General features: G+C 47.6%; 1 long non-coding RNA gene across 1 annotated transcript; it reads left to right on the plus strand.

Moving 5' to 3' along the window:
• The first annotated feature begins 10,529 nt into the window (after positions 1 to 10,529).
• On the plus strand, positions 10,530 to 18,482 carry LOC134480251 (uncharacterized). Its single transcript, XR_010054530.1, has 3 exons — positions 10,530 to 10,773; positions 12,371 to 12,442; positions 16,228 to 18,482. It is a non-coding gene; the product is annotated as an uncharacterized LOC134480251 (long non-coding RNA).
• The last annotated feature ends 37 nt before the right edge of the window (positions 18,483 to 18,519 follow it).

The raw sequence follows: 18,519 nt of genomic DNA on the forward strand, positions 1-18,519 counted from the left end.
GTGGAGGTCAGTGAGTGTGTGTGTGTGAACATACATGTCATGGCACACTTATGGAGGTTGGGGGACAGCTTTTGGAGTCAGTCCTCTCCTTACTCCTTTTTTTGAGGCAAGGTCTCTCATGTTTCTGCTCCTGTGCTGTTTACATGAGCTGAATGGTTCTCTTGCCTCTGCCTCACATCTTATAGCAGGAGCGCTGGGGTTACTGAGTTTCTCATGGGTGCTGGGGATTGAATTCCAGTTATCCACTTTATACACTAAGCCAGATTGCTGGTGACAGTAAGTGATTTTTTTTTTTTTGGTTCTTTTTTTCGGAGCTGGGGATCGAACCCAGGGCCTTGCGCTTCCTAGGCAAGCGCTCTACCACTGAACTAAATCCCCAACCCGCCAGTAAGTGATTTTATGGGAGATGGTCCGGATATATGCTGTTCTTCCTTGGAATCCCACCCTAAGGTGTAAATAAAGATGATTCATATCTATCTGTACATTGTTTGGAGCACGAGAGAGAAGCTGAATCAAGTTTTATAGGTCTACTAAATTATTCTTGACAGCAAATAGCTGCAGAGCTCCAGCTATCACCACACAATTTAGCCGGTAGACTGACAAACTACCAGGCGAGCACTGCCCAGTGTCTGTAAGCTGAGCCACAAACAACACCAGGACAGAGGAAATTCAGACTGATGTTGGATCCTGCCAAGTCCTCAGTCACTATGTCTTGTCAAGACCCCAGTGACCTTGACTAGGGTCACTCTTCAGCCATCCTCCATTCTGAGGATCAGAAAACCCTCCCTTCCTCTATGAGTTATTGAAAACCCATTTTAAAATAAAACATTTTTATCCATGTGCATGTGCATGTGCCTGTGTGTGTGTGCTTGTGTGCTCGCATGCATGCAGTACCCACTAGAGACCAGAAGAGGGCATCAGATCCCCTAGAAATGGAGCTACCTGTGGTCATGAGCTGCTGTGTGGGAGTAGCTAGTGTTCTGCTTAACCAGAGCCATTTCTCTAGTCTCCATGACTTTTAACAGGAGAGTCGCTACCAAAATAAGATGGGCATCATTTCCATCACCCCAGGCAGTTCACCCATGCTCCCTTGGGAAGACCCAGGGAGGGCAATGCCTGAGCTCTCCCATGGCTTCTCTGTGAGGTAGACGCTCTTCTGAATTCTAACTCCAGAGGCTGGTTCTGTTTGCTCTTAGTCTTCACAGAAAGGGACCTCTTTAGTATCCAGCCTCTGCCCCTTCTCTTCCGACCTTGAGACAGGGCGCCCTATAGTTCAGGCTGCCCTTGAATTCTTCATGCAGCCTTGAACTCCCGATCCTCCTGTTGAGCTAGTATTTAGCTCCTCCCCCTCCCCCTTCTCCTCCTCCTTTGTTTTGTTTGCTTTCTTGTTTCTTTTGAGACAGAATCCTGAGTTGATCTCAAACTTGGGGTGATCCTCCTGTCTCAGTCTCTTGGGTGCTGGCATGATAGTTCTACATCTAGTTCCTGACAAATACCAGTTAACCTTTTGGTTTTATCTTGTTTTGCGCATAGCCCAGGCTACTCTCAAACTCACTGTGAAGAGCTCCTGATCCTCCTGCCTCGGGTGCTGGGATTACAGATATGCAGTTTCCATGGTGTTAAAGGATGACCCCAGGGCTTCCTGCCTCCTAGGTCAGCTCCCTACTGACTAAGCCACACTTAACCACGGAGCCATCTCTCCAGCCCAAGACTTGTACTTTCAAATTACACCTATTCATTCATTCATGTGTGTATGTGCACTTGTATAGATTCTGCAGCGCATATGGGGAGATGAGAGAACAGCTTATGGGATCTAGCGGACTGAACTCAGGCTGTCAGGCTTAGAGGAAAGCCCTGATTTCTACTGAGCCATGTCTCTGACCCATACCTCAAAGTTCCAAAGCCATCTTTGAGCAAAGTCCTCCTCTTGGACTGGATTATTAACTTTGAACAATCTTCAGAAGGGCTGTGAATTTCACTGCACAGTGTCTTCCTGAATGTTCTACACCCCTGACATTTTCCCTGTATCATTATGAGTAGCATCCTGTCCCTGTCTCTTCAGAAATGAAAAACTTTACATCAAAATGGTTCTGCCTGATGCCTGCACCAAATAGTTTCCACAGAAAGCAAATGAACACAACCAAAATCCCAAACAATTTAAAAGTCCTCTACGGGGGCTGGGGAGATGGTTCAGTTAAGCAGTGGCTGCTTCTGCATCAGACTCTGGTTTGATTTCCCAGAGGACAGCATTGTAACTCTAGTTCCTGGGAAAGTCTTTGCCCTCTTGTGGCCGCTGTGGGTATTGCATGTATCCAGCGGGCAGAACAAGTGGGCTACATTGTTTCTCCTGTTTTGTTAGCCAACATCATGGACTGCTACAGTTTTTGATGAAATAAACCACCCTGCGGAGAGGCCCACATGGCATGGAACTGGGTGAACTTTAGGCAATAGCTAGAGAGAAACTGAGACCCTCTGTTGAAACTCTTCAGGAAAGCAAATCCCAACAGTATCCTGTGAGTCTGGGAAAGGTTTCTTCCCTAGCTGGTCTTCAATGAGTCCCTCCTCACTCCCTCAGTGCTGATGGAGGTTGTCCTAATATTGTTTCTGTTCCAGTTATAAAGTGTCCAGACAAAAATGAACTTAAGGGAGAAAGGGTTTACTTCCTGCTCACAATTCTATCATTGTGGGGTAGTCAAGACAGGAACTCCAAATGGTTGATCACAAAACAGCCATGTCTAAGAGCAGAGAGAAATGAATGTGCTGTTTGCTGTGCTTAGTCCAGTTTTCTACTCTCAAACAGTCCAGGATCACCTGCCTAGGGAATGGTGCCACCCACTGAGGGCTGCATCTTTTCTCATCACTTAACTCAGTTACAACAGTCCCGCACGGACATGCTCACAGACCAACCGGCTGTGGACAGTACCTCTTTGATACTCTCTTCTCAGGTGATTCCAGGTTGTGTCACATTGCCAGAGCTAACCATCACAGAGGTCTTATGGGACATTCTGAAACAGAGGCTTCATCTGGGCTCCACCCATGCCCTACCCTGAGAGAACTGTGAAACAGCAGATGCTTAGCTTAGCTTTGCAATGCGCTGTGATAGAACCGGTAGTGGTCCAGCATGGATACAGGGGCAAGGGATTTCATTCCTCTTAGATAAAGGTCTAAGGTTTAAGGGTGGAATGGTGGGATGGCGTGGTGAGTATACTTTTCCATGTGCTCAGTGACTAAACATTCTCACATTCCCTCTGGGGATGTGAAGGTTGCCCTGGTTCACCAGCCCCCATCTCTGGTCTTTTTTTTTTTTTTTTTTTAAAGATTTATTTATTTATTATATATAAGTACACTGTAGCTGTCTTCAGATACACCAGAAGAGGGCATCGGATCTCTTTACAGATGGTTGTGAGCCACCATGTGGTTGCTGGGAATTGAACTCATGACCTCTGAAAGAGCAGTCGGGTGCTCTTAACCGCTGAGCCATCTCTCCAGCCCTTTTTTTTTTTTTTTTTTTTTTTTTTTTAAATAGAGTATCTTTTACTTCTTCAAAAACTATACACATGTAAACAATGTATCTTGGTCATATACACCCCTAACTCTCCTCTCCACTCCTCTATTCATCCCTGGGCACCCCAATGCATCCCCTCCCACTGTTTTTTCCAACCTTTTCTCTGTGTGTCTGGTGTCTGTCTCTGTGTCTGTCTTCTCTCTTTGTCCTCCCTGCCCCTCAGTCTACTGAGGCTAACTAGTGCTGCCCAGTGGAGTGTCCACTGATCATCTTGGCTTGCTGTTGGTCGATAGCCACAGCTGTAGTGTGCTCATGGGTGCAGTGTCAAGTCCAGAGGACCCTCCTCTTAGTCCTCTTCCTCCTGGCCCTCCTCCCAGCCCTCTCCCGGCCCTCCTCTCCATCGTGCAGCCTTTACATTCCTTTTTATTTTATCTTATTCAATTTTATTTTATTTTGAGGCAGACTATCACCATGTAGTCTGGCTGGCCAAGAACTTGCTGGATAGAAGAGTGGCCTGAAACAGATTTGCCTCTGCCTCCCCAGGGCTGGGCAGTACACCACCACACCAGGCAGCTCCTGCACTCTTTGTGCCTCCTCCTCCAGGGGTTGATGGAGAGTCCCATTTAGGGCTAGCCCACAGCATTATCAGCTCTGAGTCTTTGTATTAAGTGCTAAGCACAGCACAGAGAAGCTTCTGGCCAAGGCTGAGGCAGGTCCCTCCGTTTAGAGTATAAAACAAACATTTAGAAGGCCATGCAGTTTAGTAAAACAATAGTGGGCGGTTCCCCTCCAAGGCTTGTGAGGCTGTGGAATCCCTGGCTGTAGACTAGGCCACCACACCAGGCCAGGACTCCCTCCTATTGAGCGGCCTCAGATCCAACCAGAGAGCAGCTCCGTTGTTCCCAGTCCTTTTGACTTTTTCTGATTGCTGGAACTGTATCTCAACCCTGGTTTTTAATTTGCATTCACTTGATGACTAATGAGGGATAAACCTGTTTGAACCAGTTGTACAACCTGTTCAGAGTTTTGTTTTGCTTCCAAGAGAATTACGTCTTGTTTGTTGGTTTAATTGTGTGTCCTTGTTACCCTTGTAATTCGAGAAATATAGATGAAAAGGCAGGATTCTTGTCTTGAGGGAAATTCACGGAATGATCAACATGTCAACATAGTATTATATGTGAGATACAAAAGAGGGGTAGAGGACAGGGCGGATGTGCGCTGCCCGCAGGGGAGTCATTCATTATTTTCGCTGACTCACGCAGTCGGCTGCGCTTGCTACAGGGAAATAAAACAGGAGTGCACAGGTTTCATTCTCCTAAGATTCCTTTATTAAGTCATGTATGCACACACATGTGCATGCCCGCTAGTCATGTGTGTGCAGGTGCCTAAGGAGGCCAGAATGGGGTGTCAGATCTCATTCTAGAGAGAGCCGGAGTCACAGTAGGTGTGAGCTGCCACTGATGGGTTCTGGGGCCTGAACTCAGGATCAAACACTCTGAACGACTGAGCATCTCTCCAACCCTGTGCTGTTCATTCATTTTTGCCCCTTGGTACCCAGATTGATTTGTTTTTCTTTTTTTCTTCACTTTACATCCTGACCGTTCTAAGTGTATATTGGCGCTTACAGACTCAGCAGTGGAGGTGGATTGGGGGATGCTGGACTAACAGTCCACCATATTGTGGTGATTAAAATAACTGGTGTTTATTTCTTACATGTGTGTTTCGATTTGGGCAAAACTTGCTTCCATGAGGGAACTCTGGCCATGGGATACCACCACTTGGAGTGTTACTGGCCACAGTGGGAAGGCAGAGAATGTGTGTACTTGCACCCGCCCTGGAAACTCGACCTTGAGTGGCCTATCCCTCCTTCCCACTCTCACTGGTCAAAGGAATCAATCGCTCCTAGGGGTGAAGCAGCGGCTACCATGAAGGGGTAAAGCAATGTGCAGTGTGTCCAACCCACAGTCCAATGGCTGCACAGAGCCAAGCACAGCTATGGACTCGGCCCAACACAAAACTGTAAGCTTATTTAAAATGGAATTAAAAACAAACAAGCTGGAGTATTCACAGTAGGTTTCTTGAATATAGCGTGAACTTTGTAGATGATAGTGTCATGTGGCAATCCAAAAGGTTGGACATGCCTTCCTGGCATTTAGATTTAAGTCGTACCTTTGTTCAGGGCTCTGATCCCTGGAGCTACAGAGTTACAGACAGTCACTTCTGCTGCTGACTTGAATACCGTAAGGTAGCTGTCCATCGAGCTTTTGGGTGATTTTCCAGGCCCTGCCTTCTATCTCACCAAGGAGGCATGCTTGGCTTACAGATGTACGAAACCACACCTGGCCTAAATTCCTCCTCAAGCCCCACATCCCCACTGAGGCAGTGTTTCTCAGTGTAGCCCTGGCTGTCCTGGAACTCAGTTTATAGACCAGGCTGACCTGGAACTCACAGAGATCCACCTGCCTTTGCTTCCCAAGTGCTAGTATTAAAGGTGTGCATTACCACGCCCGGCTTGGGTTTTTTGTTTGGTTTTGTTTTGTTTTGTTTTGTAGGCCCTAAGGATTGAACTTAGATTCTCACATCGAAGGTTTTAACCTGCTGGCTATCTCTTGGGCCCGCATCTTCTGATTTTAAACTTAATGCTTTCTATACTGACTGCCCCTGGTTATCCCAAACACACCCTTAGCGCCGAGTCTCCGTTACACACGGTCTCTGGGCTTCCTTTCATGTGTGAAACTGAAGGCCCCTTATTCATTTTTATAAGCAGAAGTCCGGCATCTCATCTAAAAAGAATGCATTCATTCCACACGCCTGTTTACTTATACACAGATGTGTATTTTCAATTTCTTCCTTTCCGGTTCAGGAAGCTGCTGGTAATAAATTTTCATTAAAGTGGTACAAGATCCGAAAGCGGAATAAACCAAGCCCGAGCACATTTTCCGAAGTCATCAACAGAATCCCAAATCGAGAGCCAATTATTACCCTCAGGATCCGCCCCAGCTCATTCAAATGCAGTTATCGTAGGGTGGAGCCCAGTGGAGGGCTGCCCACTTCCCCTCAGCCGTTTTCACAGCCTTTCTCCAGCTCCAACATCTGAACAGCCAGTCCTTTGGCCTCCGCAACCAAGACTTGAGAATTTGTGTCTTGTGCTGATTTCGAAGATGCCAGTCAGGGCAAAGTCAGTCACGAATGTGTGATGGAGGCTCAGTGTGCGGCTCACACACTGTTCACGGTTTTTTTTTTTTTTTGTTTGTTTGTTTTTTGTTTTTTGTTTTTTGTTTTTTGTTTTTTGTTTTTTTTGTTTTTTTGGTTCTTTTTTTCGGAGCTGGGGACCGAACCCAGGGCCTTGCGCTTCCTAGGTAAGCGCTCTACCACTGAGCTAAATCCCCAGCCCCCTGTTCACGGTTTTTATTTATCTACTTATGTTTTCAATTAAAGAAAACTTGCGTGCGCGCGCGCGTGTGTGTGTTGCACTTGTAAGAGGCTAGAGGACAATTTTTCGGGAGTTGGTTCTCTCCTTCCACCCTGTGGGTCCCAGGGATTGAACTCACATCATTATGCTTGGGGGCAAGCGCCTCTACCCACTGAGCCATCTTTTCTGCCCTATTCACAGTCGATAATTAAAACCTGACATAGGTGTTTGTATTCGCAGCTTCTCTGCGCGGCTCCGGTCTGGTTTCCAAGCAGCAGAGCTTGGCTGAACTTCAGCAGTAGCTCTGGGAGAGCACCGGTCAGCTCGGTGGATCTACCCGGACAGCTCCCAGTCCGGAGTGGGCGGGGTTCTTGTTGCATCTGGGTTTCCCACGAGGCCCTGAGAAGCAGAGGGGCAGCATCGCCCAGCTCCAGACGCCAGAATCCAGGCTGTGCTCTGCACTCCCAGGCAAGAGGCATCAGCTGCCAGTTCACCTGAGAGCCCGATGCTGTACCTCCAGCGCAGCCTGAAAATGAGCAGTGTCCTGTGTCTACCTCACAGGAGGGCAGCAAAGCCGAGGCAGGCAGGGCTGCGGAGTAAACGGAAGTGCATGTTGCTGACGCTGGAGGGGTCCTTTCCTCAGTTTGTATTTGAAGGAGTCAACATGGAGGGTATACAGGACCCGGTGTAGGACACACAGGTCAAGGACTCACAAGAACAAGGAATCTGGATGGGGGCGGGGGGGGGGTGTCGCTGTTCAGTTCGATGGCAGGCTGAGGAAGGCTTCTGCCCGAGGAGGAGTAATTGAACTCTCTTAGCAAATTCGCCACACCACGATGCAGCATCAAAGACGGAGACTTCTAGTGCCACAGGCAGGGACAGTTGCCATTCTCCTATGGCTTGCCCAAGCCCACCTCATTCTTGGGCGAAGCTAGAGGCATTAGAACTCAGGTCTTTGGACGGCTGTGCACATTTCTTTACACTTTGCCTTTGGCGCGTCGTAGATTCCTTCTGGCTTTAAAGGGGGGAAGCTAGAGAGATACCCCAGATCAGCCTGGTCAGGTAAACCATTTAAACACCAGTTTAAACCATTAACAGTTTAAATCATTTAACAACAGTTAGCAAGGTCGTTGCGATCAGGATATACAGATGCACCTAAGGGAGCAGCTCAGGTAAGGTTCTATAGACCACATTGCAAAGGATCGGGGTAGGGGTGGGGCGCCCACAGATGAACTATGTTCTTCACAAGCGTTCATATTATCCTAAAAGGCTGTGGAAGGGTCTGCACAGGTGACTGCCATGACCAAGACCTGCCACTAGGTGGTGCTCAGATGCCGGCACTGACTGGAAACAGGAGGGTTTTCCCTAGTGACTGAGAAAACCTGTGGAATCGCTCGCCTTGCCTCCTCCCTAGACTGGCCACAGGTCATTATGGCCAACTAACACTGGGCAAAAATAGTCTCTGTCTCTAAGAAAGATGTGGTACTAAAGGAAATGTCACACAGGTGGGGTCTCATGAACAGTCCCAGACCACTGGGAATTATTTGTACATGCCAACTCATTAGCGAAGCAGTGGCCAAATAGTTGCTGACTACTTTCCAGGAGCGCCGAGGACAGGAAGGTGGCCAGCGGTGAAGTGACTAGGCCAGTGGGCTCTGGAGGAATGCAGGGGTGGGGCATAGAGGAAGGGAGGAACGTTGCGTGGAGAAGGACTTGACTGACAGGTCAGATAGCCACAGAGGAAGCACAGATGGTGGGAGAAGCTGGGGCAAAGGGCTTGAAGTGGGAGGGAGCAGGCCGACTCCCAGTTCACTGGACCAGGAGTCATGGTGAGAGATGAGGGGTGGAGATGAGTGGGCACCTTAGGGAGTTCTCAGCAAAGGAAGAAAGACTCAAATCTTAGACCAACGGCATCGAAAGCGTCTCTGGAAGCAGAACCTGAGAGCACAGAGCGGAGGGCCTGGCTGCCCCGGGCCTCACACTAACTTCACAACCTTCACTTCGAAGGGCCTGACTAGGCCCAGCCCTAGAGGTCCCTGGCCCCCAGTGACTGATAGTGACTTGTAGTGCATCCACGAGTCATACTGCTATTGTGTATACAGTCAGTCCTTGGGTGCAGACACGAACAGCGAGGGAGGCGAGTGCGTGAATGCGCGCGCGTGTGTGTGTGTGTGTGTGTGTGTGTGTGTGTGTGTGTGAATACAGGACCAGCAGGACGCTGGGGACCAGAGGTGCCTCCGATATTCTTAGCTCTGCAAGTCCTTTTGAACTCTGTCTTGGCAGTTTAAGATGTGTTAAGGATGAAGCCTGCCTCCAGGAGTACAGTGTGTGGGGGAGGGGTTAGTGTCCTCAGTCTAGGTTGCATGCACACGACTGGGGCATGGGGTCACATCCTCCTGGGTGTGTTGGCCTTAGCCTGGACCCAGGAGCTTTGGGATGGGGATCCTTGGGCACAGGCCCATGGAAGAGACACGGATGTGTGGAGGAGGGCTGGATAAGCCAGCTTCAGGATAACGACCCTCAGTTCACAGACCTGTGCAATTTCTCTTCTGGGAAAGCGGTTGGGGTCTCCGCCTTGCAGAGTGAATGATCGTATGAGGCTGTGCGCATGCAGACCTCTTTGCCTTCTGAGATGCCCTACCCAGAACTCTCCAGCCATCTTCAAAGCCTTTCCCCGCCCTGCCTGCCCCCTCGTCCCCCTGCATCGGCTCACCCAGGCCGAGCCGCCCCTTTTCTCTCAGCTGCTCTGTGGCTCGCGGCCTGCAGGGGGCAGCAGTGGGATGCACGGGCTCAGCCAGGCCCCCTAGTCTGGCTGCTCGGCTTTCACTACAGTCTGGAATTGCAAAGTTGCCTTTTGTGCCACGATGCATGCTGCTTGGGTCGATTTGTTTTTAAATGGATGATGTTTGAGGTTCCTTTATGAAGGCTCTTCACATCTGGCATTCAAAGAAAATAATCAGTTAGACTATCGGCCGATAGCAGCTCGGATGAAATTTGGGCCTACTTTTCAGTCAAACAGCGCCTCCCGGCTCCACAGGCTCCTGTCGGCTCCCTCCTTCTCTTCTTGTGACCTTTTATCTCTGCGGGAGCCCAGACTAGAAAGACGGTTCTGGGAATGTGGTGTGTTTCTCATTAAGTTTCTGCCACATACAAGTCATGTGACTCAAAGCTCCCTCCCACCCCCCACTTCTTCACCCCACGAATCTACAATAACTCCCAATGTTTAGATTTGATTTGACTTGAGATGACTGTAAACACGCAATCTCGTTGGTCTGAAATTAGAAAAATCTAAAATCCAAAACCAGTTTTCAGTTGCTGGGGTTTTCTGGGTGGTGGAACCGAGGAAGACCACTCCTCCCCGCCCCCCACGAAAAGAAATCATTCTGCTAAGGCCGGAGCCGCCCCTGTCCCCTGCTTTTACATCTTTAAATATCTTTCTTTGAAAGGTGAAGCTAACATTTAAAATGTAAATACATAAAATATCCAATATTTTTTTTTAAAGGTGAAGCTATGGCTGCAAGATTGTATTGCTGGGTGGCCCCAGGCTTTTGAGGGAAGAAACCCTGGGGTTGGGAGGGAAGCCTTAAGGAGGGTCACCACCTGTAACTACTGTTCCTATTCACTGCTTCTGTAAGAAGTGACACGCTCTGACTCTAGTGGCCTGTGGCCACGGAGAGGTGTGTGTGCGTGGGGTGTCAAAGGTACCAGAAACTGTTAACTGTTTCCTTTCTCCTTTCCTATCTTGCCTGTGAATGGAAAACCACGACTCTGTGCAGCTGGTGGCCCAAAACAGACGCGGAGCTTCCTATCCAAGGCAAAGGCCTGTGTGGACACGAAGAGAGTCCCACCTGTGCAGGTGAGCTCTGTAGCTAGTGCCGATGGGCGGGAGGGGCCGCTCACTGGTGCCCCGGAGCTCAGCGCTAACTGCTCCTCCCTAAGCCTCTCACCTTGATCTTGAGCAGCTGAATCCCCCCCCCCCCCCAACATCCCCAACCTTCTCCCAACCCCATTTCCTGTTTTGCCTGAAAACAGCCAGGTCTATAGAATGAGCTGGTCTTCAGGTGGAAGTGCAGGTGGCTGTGTCAGCCCTGCCTGACTTTCCCCTGTCTTTTGTCCTTCCTCAACACCGGGGGATAGCACTTCACTCTTCCCAGTACTTATTGGGTTCCAGCTCTGCTCCCCTCCATTTGGGCTTCAGTTCTGGATGGTGGAGTGTGATCTCCATCTGCAGTTCCAGGAGACACTGGGCCAGTGAGTCCTTCCTATCCCGCGCGATTGTTCTTGCTTTCTGATCTCCAGAGGATCTGAGATCTGCCGAACTCCCTTCTGTTAGAGGATCTGTAGCCAAGGTCAGAAGACTCCTGACCCCAAAAGAATTTCTTTTTAAAGATTTATTTATTTATTTATTATATATAAGTACACTGTGGCTGTCTTCAGACACACCAGAGGAGGGCATCAGATCCCATTACAGATGGTTGTGAGCCACCATGTGGCTGCTGGGAATTGAACTCAGGACCTCTGGAAGAGCAGTCAGTGCTCTTGACCACTGAGCCATCTCTCCAGCCCCTAGCCTCCATTTTCTTGTGCCCTTTTGTGACCCTTTTTGTGTGGACGAGAAAAGAGAAACAAAAGTTTTCAATTGCCTTTCTATAGGACACGAACACCCTCCTCCAGGGCTTTGTTTAGCTTTAATTACCCCCCCTCCCCCAATAGGCACTGTCTCAGTGGAGTAAGCCAGCGTATGGGATTGGTGGGATGTAGCTCAGTCCGTAGTATCATTGGCATCCTCTTCTCAGAGACTTTCTAGTTGTTCCCTGACAGATGTGGGAAGGACAGCAGTAGAGCAGGGCCTCTCTCTCTCTCTCTTTCTCTCTCTCTCTCTCTCTCTCTCTCTCTCTCTCTCTCTCTGTGTGTGTGTGTGTGTGTGTGTGTGTGTGTGTGTGTGTGTGTGTGTATGATCAGAGGACAAACCCAAGTGTCATTCCTCAGAATGGTCTACCTGCTGTTTATCTAAGACAGGATCATTCACTGCGACCTGGGATCACCAATTGGGTCAGCCTGATAGGCCATGGAGCCTAGAAACCCGCTATTCTGCCTTTCCAGCAGATAGATTGCAAGAACCATCACGCCTGGCTCTTTTTTTAAAAATTTTTTTATTTTTTTAATGCATTCTGGGGATTGCATTTATGAGCTTGCGGAGCCATCTCTCCAGGCCTTTGTGTAATGTGAAGCTGAGGAGCTGCTCCCTAGGATGTTGATGTGGGTATCGGGAAGGCCAGCGTGAGGGCTGAGCCACAGTTCTGCAGGCTTCACCCTGACTCTTTAGGGGGACTGCAGTGCTACAGCTCAAAGGTGGATGAGATGTGAGTATTTTTGGAAATCTGAAATTTTGGTTTCTTTGAAAACGCAGATATAGTATAATAATGTGAATTTTTTTTTTTTTTTACTCCCAGGTGAAAGGATGTGGGGCTGCTTTGGACGGTCTGCAGCAACTAGGATTTGCCTCATGCTCTAACAGACGAATGGTTGGTTTTGCCAGTTACAAGTGTCGTCTCAATGTGGGGCTCAAAAGTTAAGGATAAAAATGGGAAATTTGACTTCAAATGCTGTAGAGAAAATGGCAGGGGTGAAGGCCTGGATTTTTCTTTTTTTTTTTTTTTAAAGACACCAGCAAAAAATGTCTTACAGCTGATACTGCTGGGATAGCTCTTGTTTTGCTTCCAAAATGGATTTTCTGGGTTTCTTTTTCTTTTTCTTCTTCATATATCCTATTTAAAAAAAGTTAGTGGAATGTTTGAGCAGTTAGAAAAATTGCGGGTAGAAATGGAGGCCCTGAGAAACAAACAAACACACACACAATGGCTGAGGGGGAAAAAGAAGGGGGTTGCACTACTCTCTCACTTCTGAATGAGTTTCAGAGTTGGGGAGGCAACTGGAGAGTTTGTTCGTGGAGGGGGAAGGGATGGGGAGGTGAGGAGCTCGGGGAGGGAAAAGGGAACAAAAGAGTCCTGGTGACTGAAAGCAGGAGTTTCCCACAGGAGGTAAGTGGAATGGAAACTGGCAGAGGGCAGCCAGGTCAGACAGAGAAAAGCTGAAAAAGCAAGAGAACAATCTGATGAAATAGCCTGTTTTGAAAGAAAGGGTTAATCTAGAGCTAACTGCACTGCCAGAGTGGGTGGAGGGGTGGCCCAGGGTTACTAGATCACCATCAGCTTTCCAGTATATATATATATCATATGCTTGCTAATGGTGTGGAACAAAGGTTATGACGAGATAGGATGGTGTCCTACACAAATGATAGATCTAAAGAGGTCATGATTTCATATGGAGTGCATTCTCCTTATGTTGAAACAAATTCTAAATAACTGGGCTACACTAAGTAGAATTATTCCTCAAGACTGGGAGGGGTTGGTAACAGCTGTACGAGATGCTGATCTGGAATTGCAGTGGCTAACCTGGTGGAGGGAAGAAGTCATGAACACCGAACGGTGAAACAGAGGGAAATTGATACCGTTAAAAGACCAGTTGCTGGGTGAAGGGCAACACTCTAATTTATAAAACTGGATTCAGTTTGATGACACTTCTATAGAACAATGTCCGTTAGTGGCTTTAAGCTTGGCATAAAGTTGAGGAGTCTGGGAAAAAGTCCACTTCATATATAAAGATTACACAAGGCTCTGGAAATGCCTTCACTGATTTTTTTTTTTTTTAACAAAGATTAGTCTCAACTGTGACCAAAGCTGTATCAGACCCTGGTGTAAGAAGGGTGTTAATAGAGACCTTGGCATATGGAAATACAAATACCAAATGTAAAAATGTTATTAGACCATTACAGGTGGGAACAGTACCTACGGACAAGTGGATATGACCAATATCGGTTCTAATGTGTTCCCATGCCATCTCAGTTAGGGTTTTAGTATTGTGAAGAGATGCCGTGACCAAGGGAACTCTTATAAAGGCAAACATTTAGTTGGGGCCAGCTTGTAGTTTCAGAGTTTCAGTCCATTATCGTCATGGCAGGAAGCATGGCAGTGTGCAGGCAGACATGGTGCTAAACAAGGAACTGAGAGTTCTACATCTAGATCTCAAGGCAGCCAGGAAAGAGACTCCCTCTTTTGCACTGGGCAGAGTTTGAGCAAAAGGCCTCAAAGCCCACACCACAGTGATACACTTCCTCCAACAAGGCCACACTTATTCTAACAAGAACACACCTCCTAATAGTGTCACTCCCTGTGGTCCAAGCATTCAAACACATGAGGGGCCTAACCTACTCAAACCAGTACATTTGTGAATATAATAGGTCAAGCTATAGTTAGAGGTCTCAGATACCAAAATGTCTGGTGCTTCAATTGCAAGAAATACAGTCATTTGTAAAGGGGCTGTGACCAAACCAAAAGCTTCATGTCTCAAAATGCTGGTGCATTAACTTAAGGAAATACTGTACTTGGCACCAAGAAAATGAGCAAACCATTTCTAGAGGCAATGGTTTTCCTAAATTTCAAAGAATGCTTAAGCTTCCTGGGGTATCTATGTGATGCAGCAAAGGCCACTGCTGGGTTCAGGAATGCAGATCCAAAAGAGATTCAGGGCAATTTCTTGTCATCTGGAAATGAGATGGGGGCCTAGCTTGAGGCCCTACAGCAAAAAGTAGGAGCCGTTTGTCTCTTGTCATCCAGGAAATAACAAGGAGGCAGAGAAACCTAAGTTAGGTATTGGAGATGTGATGACCACTACTTCAGGCAGTGCTGCTCCAGATTTGGCCACAGACAAACATCTTACTCTGTCCTCCCAAAACTGTGTTATGATGTAACTACTGGGGTTTATGGTCCTTTCCCTCAGGGACAGTAGGGATGATCATGGGAAGGAGTGAGTGAACTGACTCCTTTAAGGATTCATTGTGTATCCAGGAGTTATAGATGAAGATTTCACAGGAGAAATTAAAATTATGGCCTATGCAAGAAGAGAGGTGCAGTTTAACACAGCTGACAGGGTTGCTCAGCTGCTGCGTCTCCCCACAGCAAAAGCAAAGCTACTCCAGCAGAAAGAGAAGGAGAGGCCTCCTGATAAATCTCCCAAAAAGCTCTTATTTCACTGAAAATGCCTATTGATAATTTCCCAACACACAGCACAACTAATGGGTTAAAAGAGAAGGGGAGAAATGTAGTGACAATTTTGAAAATTCTGGAATTTTGATTTCTTTGAAACACGTAGAACTATTATAAGAATGTGCTTTTTGTTTTAATCACCTGTGTAGGGATGTGGGGCTGGTTTGGACCATCCACATGAACTCACTATGATTTTCCTTGTGCTCTAGCAGAGGCCTGTTTTTACCAGCTATAATGGTGTACCACATGTGGCTAAGAGTGGCTGTTTTAAAAAACTTCTTAAAAAAGATTTATTTATTTATTTAATATATATGAGTACACTGTAGCTGTCTTCAGACACCACTAGAACACCAGAAGAGGGCATCAGATCCCCATTTGTCCCCGCCAGCGGGGACCCAGTTATTCAGGGTCCCGAAGAGGCTTTCTACCTGTGGGCCAAAATGGGGGTGAAGAGAAGAAGGAGACCAAGCAAAAGTTCTGTTGTCAAGGTCTCGTTTATTGGGATGAACATTGCAGCTTTTAAGGCTTTCAGGTAGGGGGAGTGACCTTTGTGAAATATGAAGGAGGGGGAGATGAGGGTATAGGCAGTGATAGCTGGAGGCAAAGAAGTCAGGCGATGAGGTCAGGTGGTGGAGACACTGGGTGTTGACTGAGGAGATAACTGGTATCTGCTGAGGGAAGGTATCTGCTGAAGGGAGCTGAGGCATCCCTTGAATGTTATACTCCTGTGCCGTAAATTCATGGGAGAGGCTTTATCCAACAATCTTAAGATTTATGGCAGTCATCTTCGGGGTGAGTCTCTGTGGCCAAACAGCCCAGAGTCACTTTGAACCATGCAGTCAAAAAGCGGCTAGGCCCAAATCCAATATGGCTCCGTGCACCCATTACAGATGGTTGTGAGCCACCATGTGGTTGCTGGGAATTGAACTCAGGACCTTTGGAAGAGCAGCAGATAGATCGCTGAACCATCTCTCCAGTCCCAAGAGTGACCTTGAAGGGACACATTTCCAGTCTCCACAGGTTTGAAAGTTGCTGTAGGAGCCCAAGGGTTGTCCCCCTAAGGAGAAGCAGGTATAGAGGGTGAAAGCAGGGGGCGGTAGCATATACCTGCATGTAGCATCAGAAGATAAATACATTGTCTCCTTTTCTAGTTGCTGTGACAAACTTGCACTTGGGGTCAGAAGACACATTGTTTCCTTTTCTAGTTGCTGTGACAAAACACCTGAGAGGAAGGAACTTACAGGAGGAAGCAACACAGCTCACCATGATGGCAGGAGCAGAGGTGGCTGTCCCAGTACATGGCTGTCCGGAAGCAGAGAGAGATGGATGCTGGAGCCCAGCTCACTTTCTCCCTCATCTTCAGCACAGGATTCCATCCAATCCATAAAGTGTGGTGTCGTTATTCGGAGTTGGTCTTATTACCTCATTACCCTAATCTATAAACTACAGGTGATCCCTTAGGTCAGCAGTTCTCAATCTGTGAGTCATGACCCCTTTGGGGAGTCAAATGACCCTTTCACAGGGGTCATAACAGTACCAAGATTACAGTTATGAAGTAGCAATGAAATAATTTTATAGTTGGGAGGTCAACAAAACATGAGGGACCGTGTAAAAGGGTCACAGCATTAAGGAGGTCGAGAACCACTGTCTTATATTCAATCGAGTTGACAGTCAATAGTAACTGTCACAGAGGTGTCTGGGCAGAGCCTTTGGTATGGAAGCCTGAGTTAGTAGCGAAGTGGGCAGCCAAGAGTGCCAAGGCTCAAGGTGCTGACAGAGTGATGCAGATATGTGAGAATGTCCTGCTCTTGGAGGTCATCTGAGGAAAGGATTAGACTTTTTGTGGTTTATTGTGGTAGTTCTTTGATCATTTCATTTGTAATATAATTAAATGTGATCATGTACAGCCCCACTCTCTGCTGTGAACTCCCTCCGAATCCCTCCCATATCCACCTTTGGATTGCATTTCCACCTTCTTCCTCCTCACCACGTACAGTTAGTGTTGCCTGTGTAACCCACAAATAGCCCCGCGCCCCAGTCAGGGGTAGGTCCTCATTAGCTTCTCCTCTATCCACACTGGAATTTTAGTTGGCTTGCTCTTTTTTTAAAGAGCTACTTGACTTTTCACCACCTCATTTATTTATTTAATGTATACAGGTACTCTGTCACTGACACAGCAGAAGAGGGCATCAGATCTCCATTACAGATGGTTGTGAGCCACCATGTGGTTGCTGGGAATTGAACTCAGGACCTCTGGAATCACAGTCAGTGTTCTTAACCCCTGAGCCATCTCTCCAGCCTGGTTGGCTTGCTCTTGTGCAGTTAGCCATAGCTACAGTGAACTTGTGGGCACAACAGTCTCAGCATGGTGAAGGCGGCACTTCCGTTTCTCTCCCCCATCCTCTTCTATGGTGTGCCCTGAATCTTTGCGTTTGGGTTTATAAATATGTCCTGCTTAGGGCTGAGCACTCGTGGTCACTTCTGCTCTCAGCCTCTGACCAGTCGGGACCCTCTGCAGTCACTACTGCCGCGGCAGAATGCTGCTCCTCTGAACACAGTTGAGGTCAGCAGACCTCGTGTGTTCTCGCATCCCCACACTGCACACAGTAGATGCTCAGGCTAAGGGATGCTTGCAGAATAGACTCGAGATGCTACTTCATAACTGTAATCTTGCTACTGTTACGACCCCTATGAAAGGGTCATTTGACTCCCAAAGGGGTCATGACTCACAAATTAAGAACTGCTCATCAAGTGGAGTCACCTGTAGATTAGGGTAATTGAGATAGTAAGAGGGGAGGTCAGAGTGACAGGTAGAGTCAGGTTTAGAAGACTCCTGCTCTGGGCTTTTCCCAGATGGGCACTCAGCCATCCAACAAGGCTGGGTATCAGCCTTGCACCCCCAGGGGACTCCTTTGAGTCTGGTTCCACAGCTGTCTTTACTGCACTGGAGAGAAGCCATCTACAACGGTGCAGTAGGAAACCATCTCCCAGAGGTACAGTGGGAAGCAATCTCCAGGGGTGCATGGGAAGCCATGTCCAGGGGTGCAGTGGGAAGCCATGTCCAGGGGTGCAGTGAGCAAGCAGGATGCTGAGATCCTGGGGTGGGTAGAAATAGGGTTCACAGGTATAGCAAGCGTGTTCTCGACCCAACTTTCCACACTTACGCAGAACATAGACAGTCATGACGGCGGATTCTGTGTAATTTTGTTAAGCTTGTCGTGCTGCTTAAATCTCCCCCCTCCCTTTGGGAAATTTAAAGTGAAAAACTATTAGAAATAATGAGAGTTCAGTAAGGCAACCAGCTACAAAATAAATGTGAAAAGATCAATACCTTTCCTATGTCCAACAGTAACCGCTTAGAAAAAATAATGGAAAAGAAAGATCTCATTCGCAATAAAAACCGGAGATATTTATCACCCCAAGCAAACGTCTACCAGAAGATGTGTGTGTGCTGTCTCCCCTCATCTGTCCAGGCATCCTCTTGAGGTGGTGGTGGT

The sequence above is a fragment of the Rattus norvegicus genome, chromosome 8 (genome assembly GCF_036323735.1).
Source record: "Rattus norvegicus strain BN/NHsdMcwi chromosome 8, GRCr8, whole genome shotgun sequence".
NCBI lineage: Eukaryota > Metazoa > Chordata > Mammalia > Rodentia > Muridae > Rattus > Rattus norvegicus.